We start from the raw sequence: 6,192 nt of genomic DNA, 5'->3' as shown, positions 1-6,192 counted from the left end.
ATTCTATGCTAAAGTGCTAATAAGTAGGGACTAAATCGATAAGTTGAAAACTGCATTCTAGAATTTTTAGTATGAAATTGTTTTGGAATATTAATGAGGAGGTCTTAAATAGCAATTTGACCAATTTTAAGTTCATGGACAAAATTAGGACATGAAGGATTTTGGAAAGTTTAGTAGTAAGGGTATTTTGGTCATTTAGTTATTAAAATGAATAAAAACAAAATTAAAAGCCAATTTTTGTCCATCTTCTTCATTAGGCCGAAATTTCAAGGGTTCTCCATAGCTAGGGTTTGTTTCAAGCTTCCAAGCTCCATAGTAAGTGATTCCAAGCCCCGTTTTTAATGTTCTTTACGTTTTGGAATCCCGGTAGCTCGATTAAGCTTATGTAGCAATAATTCAACCTAGGTTTATATTTGGAAAAATACCCATAGGTGAATTTGTGTATTTTGATTTTTTATGATAGAAATGGGGTTTTAAATTATGTTAGACAACTTGTACTACTCGATTTTAAGCAAAAAACGAGTAAAATGGCTTAATCGATAAAATACCTAATATCACAAGTACATGTTAGAGTGAGAATTTGATGTTGCCATAGAGAGAAAAGTGATCAGCATGTTGTAAACATAAGAATAGGAATAAAGTTTAATCCCGAGCCTAGGGCAAAAATGTAAATATGCAAAAGTTTAGGGGCAAAATTGTAATTTTGCCAAAATTTGAGTAAGATTAATTTGATAATGTGAGTATTAAATGAGCTAAATGTGTTATTTTAGATCAAGAAAACGTGGAATCGACCTCAATCGAGGAAAAGAAAAGATTGTGGACTAAATTGCAAAATCTTTGTATTTGGGTACCAAGGTAAGTTCTGGTGTAAATAATGTAGCATAATTGTATTTTTAAGTTATTGATATTAATTATGTGTTATGCTGAATTTCATATGAATGTATGCTTTGTGGTTAATTTCAAATAATATGTAAATATGTGAGCTACTTGTAAATATAATTGTTACGAGTATTGATTTCGGCATTCTACGGAAGACGGCAAGGATAAGTGTTCGAGAAAAATCCCGTTTGAACCTTAGGAATAAATTAGGATACAAGTGACATGTCACTAGGATGGTTGAGCATCCGAACTCGTTGAGTTGAGTCGAGTTCACTTATGGATGCGAATGTCCGAACTCGTTGTGTTGAGTCCGAGTTCGTGAGATGTAACTAGGCATCCGAACTCGTTGAGTTGAGTCCGGAGTTCACTTATGGATGCGAATGCCCGAGCTCGTTGAGTTGAGTCCGAGTTCGCTTATGGCGGGTTACATGATTGCTTGATTGAATATGTGGCACTTATATGCAAATTATCCATGTATCCGAATTATATTCCGATGGTTCAACGGGTAAAGTTTTACTCAAATGGAGGAATATCGAGATGAAAAGAGACGTATTGGAAGTGATGAGAATGGATATTTTGGACAGGTATGTATTTAACCCTCGGGTGAGTGTTGATTACAACCACGATAAGGTAATAAGATGATGAAAATGATTAAAAATGTGATAAGTGTGTTGATGATATATGCTAATGTTGATTAGTTGATTGTTTGTTATGTTATATTATTACATATGAACTTACTAAACATTTATGCTTACTCCCTCCTTCTTACTCATTGTAGTTTGGACAAGCCAGTTCAGGAGTCGGATAGGTCGAAGGCTCAGTCACACTATCCGGAAGATTTTGGTAAATGGCTTTAAATTTAAGTATGGCATGTATAGCAATAACTTATTTTGTGTAAATGATTTATGATATGGTGACAGAATGGTTGAGAAAATATTTGATAATGATAAATTATGAAAATGGTAAGTTAGATTATGTTTGATGTAAGGAAAATTATTAAGATACTTAGTGCATAAAAACTATAAGAGGGATGAAATTTGCCATAAACAGAATACTGCAGCAACATGAGCGAGTTTGAAAATTACTAAAATCATAGAAATTGAATTGGTGATGGATACATATCAAATTGAAGCTTATTATGTCTAGTTCACATGAAACAATGAACAGTTAAGGAATTATATGTTAGATATATTTGAATTTTAGTGAACGGGTTATAGCAGTTTCTGAATCCCCTGTTCCTACTTTAGAAATTCACCATAATTGTAAAGATATGTTAGTGTGTATTTTATATCCTCAGAATCCTTCTTGAGTCTATTTTATGAGAAACAAACCTCATAGTCATATGAATTTTTTTTAGAGAGAAAAGTGGTCTAAACAGAGTCAGACCATCAAGTCCTGAAATAGGGGTACTTTAACTAATAAACTGTACTAATGGCCCACAAAATTTTATAAAAAAATTAATAGGTATATGATCTAGATTCAGGGAAATTTACGGATCTTGATTTGAGTTTCGTAACTCAAGATATGATTCTTGTGACTTGACGCAGTAGCTTAAAACTGAATGTAAAACAAATAACAAAGTCTAAAATTAATAACTAGTGACCATACTCGACTCGCGAGTCTCGGCGTACATTAGTTATAGCAGTAGTCTTGGACTACGTTGTATTAGATTTCTAACATGCCAATGTATAATTGATGGTACACTTCTGACTTTAAATGATTTTTTATTGTAATGGATCCCGACCAGTGTGGATGGTAGAGAGTAATGCACCAGCTCCGGCTGAAAGCAGCGCCGACTGAAATCCACCTCCTACTGTGGTCAGGGAGGAGGAGAAAGGGTCGGGAAGCCTTTCTCCAAATGATGAGTGCATGGTACACTGAGTTCGTTCGTACGAACCCAAATGTACAACCTCCCCCACCTCCCCCAATTCCTCAACCTATACCCCCGATGCCTCAAGGTATGGATCGGATGAAATTTGCAAGCAAGGGGCCGAAGAATTTAAAGCAAATATTGATGATGATGCCGAGAGAGCAAGATCTGGCTTGAAAATTCAATCCGGGTATTTGACGAATTATCTTGTACAACTGAAGAATGTTTGAAATGCGCTATATCTTGTTGAGGATTCAGCTTATAATTGGTGGAAGACTTGATTTCGGTGGTACCGAAAGAGAAAATAACTTGGGAATTCTTTCAAGAAGAGTTTCGGAAGAAATATATTAGTGAAAGATTATTGATCAGAAGCGTAAAGAATTTCTTGAGCTGAAGCAAGGAAATATGACGGTTACAGAATATGAAAGAGAGTATGTTCCTATAGAGGCCAAGATGTGCCGACGATTTGAAGACGGGCTCAACGAAGACATCAAGGTATTTGTTGGAATTCTTGAATTAAAAGAAATGGTAGTATTGGTTGATCGAGCTTGTAAGGCCGAAGAATTACTTAAAGAAAAGAAAAGGTAGAGGCTGAGACTAGAAATTGGAAGAAAAGACCGATGAGTGGTTCATTTTCACAGCGACCTAGAAAGTCAAGGAATATGAATCCTCGTTCCAAGCTTCAGCTGGGCATCATATGGAATTATAAGAAGCAAAATGTGGGTCCTAATCCCAGACTACTTCGGCAGCCAGTGTAGGAACTCGAGATTTGTTAAACCTGAGTGCCAGCGTGTGGTAGAAATCATTTTGGTCCGTGTAGAGCAAATGAATGTTTCGATGTGGTTCTTCGGATCATTTTATTAGAGACTGCCCAGAGAGAGCTGAAAAAGAAAAATTTTAGAATACAAAAACAAGTGGGGCGGATTCGAGAGGAAGATATCCAAGAAAAGCTGGGAGCGAAGCAAGCAGTAAGAATGAAGCCAGGGATGCACCAGTTAGACCTGAAGGAAGGCTCCGGTTAGAACTTATGCTATTAAAGCGCGTGAAGATGCTTCCTCACCTGATGTGATTACCGATACATTTTCCCTCTATAATGTTAATGTTATTGCTTTGATTGATCTCGGTTCTACTCATTCATATGTGTGCATGAAATTGGTGTCTAGTATGAATATACCTGTTGAGAACACAGAATTTATGATTAGAGTGTCGAATCCGTTAGGCAAATGTGTGACTGTCGATAAAGTATGTAAGAAATGTCCTTTAATGATTCGGGATCATTACTTTCCGGCCGACTTGATGTTGCTGCCGTTTGATGAGTTTGATGTTATTTTGGGTATGGATTGGTTGACATTGCATGATGCTAAAATAAATTGCAAAGAAAAGATTATAGAATTAAAGTGTGGAAATTGTGAAACTCTGCGGGTTGAATCAGATAAATCAGAGGCATTTCCTAGTGTGATTTCTTCAATGTCGGCTCAAAGATATCTGAGAAAGGGTTATGAAGCTTATTTGGCGTATGTAATTAATACAAAAGAAGTTGAAAAGAAAGTTGAATCAGTGCCGGTTGTGTGTGAATTTGCGGACGTATTTCCAGAAGAATTGTCGGGTTTGCCTCCAGTCAGGGAAGTAGAATTTGGTATTGATTGATACCGGGAACAGCTCCAATTTCGATTGCTCCGTATAGAATGGCACCAGCAGAGTTGAAGGAATTAAAGTCGCAGTTGCAAGAGTTGACTGATAAAGGTTTTGTGAGACCGAGTTTTTCACCTTGGGTGCTCCCGTGTTATTTGTGAAAAAGAAGGATGGTTCTATGAGGTTGTGTGTTGATTATCGGCAGTTAAACAAGGTGATAATCAAAAACAAGTATCCGTTGCCAAGAATTGATGATTTGTTTGATCAGCTAAAAGGAGCGACATGGTTTTCAAAGATTGACTTGAGATCTGGGTATTACCAACTGCGGGTAAAAGAGTCGGATGTGCCTAAAACTGCTTTTAGAATAAGGTACAGTCATTATGAATTTTTAGTTATGCCATTCGGATTGACAAATGCTCCTACTGTGTTTATGGATTTAATGAATCACATATTTCGGCCATACTTGGACAAATTTGTTGTGGTGTTTATAGATGATATTTTAATTTATTCAAAAGATGATACAGAGCATGCTGAGCATTTGAGGATAGTTTTGCAAACTTTGAGAAATAAGCAGTTGTATGCTAAGTTTAGTAAAAGTGAATTTTGGCTTCGAGAAGTTGGATTTTTAGGTCATATTGTTTCAGGTGATGGTATACGGGTTGATCCTAGTAAAATTTTAGCCATTATTGATTGGAAACCACCGAAAAACATAACTGAAGTTAGAAGTTTCTTGGGGCTAGCTGGGTATTATCGGCGGTTTGTAAATGGATTTTCTATAATTGCTGCTCCTATAACTAGATTACTCCGAAAGGATGTTAAATTTGAATGGACGGAAGAATGTCAACAGAGTTTTGAAGAATTGAAAAAGTTATTAACAGAGGCACCAGTGTTAGTACAGCCCGAATCAGGTAAAGAATTTGTGGTGTATAGTGATGCTTCTCTAAATGGTTTGGGGTGTGTACTCATGCAAGAAGGAAAAGTGGTGGCTTATGCTTCGAGACAGTTAAAACCTCATGAGAAGAATTATCCTACTCACGATTTGGAATTGGCTGCGGTGGTGTTTGCTTTGAAAATTTGGCGACATTATTTGTATGGTGAAAAGTGCCGGGTATATACCGACCATAAAAGTCTTAAGTACTTGATGTCACAAAAAGACTTGAATTTAAGACAGCGAAGATGGTTGGAATTATTGAAAGATTACGAGCTTGTTATTGATTATCATCCGGGAAAAGTGAATGTGGTTGCTGATGCTTTGAGCAGAAAGTTGTTGTTTGCTTTGAGAGTTATGAACACTCAGTTGAAAGTGTCAGATGATGGTTCGATTCTAGCAGAGTTAAGAGCAAAACCAATGTTTTGCAAGAGATTTCTGAAGCTCAGAAAGATGATCAAGATTTGCAAGCCAAGAGAAAACAGTGTGAAGTTGATACAGAGTCAGATTTCAAAATTGGTTCTGATGGGTGCTTAATGTTTAAAGATTGGATTTGTGTACCGAAGAATGAGGAATTGATTCAAAAGATCCTACAGGAAGCACATAGTGGTTATTTCTCGATTCATCCGAGTAGTACGAAAATGTATAATGACTTGAAGAAAATGTATTGGTGGAATGGGATGAAAAGAGATATATCAGAGTTTGTGTCCAAATGCTTAATTTGTCAACAGGTGAAAGCTGAACACCAAGTGTCTTCGGGATTACTTCAGCCTATTATGGTTCTTGAATGGAAATGTGATCGGATTACTATAGATTTTGTTTCAGGATTGCCATTGACTCCAGGAAAGAAAGATGCCATCTGGGTAATAGTTGACAAATTAAC

This window comes from Gossypium hirsutum, chromosome A05 (genome assembly GCF_007990345.1).
Source record: "Gossypium hirsutum isolate 1008001.06 chromosome A05, Gossypium_hirsutum_v2.1, whole genome shotgun sequence".
NCBI classification, from domain to species: Eukaryota; Viridiplantae; Streptophyta; class Magnoliopsida; order Malvales; family Malvaceae; genus Gossypium; species Gossypium hirsutum.
This window is presented reverse-complemented; position numbering follows the sequence as displayed.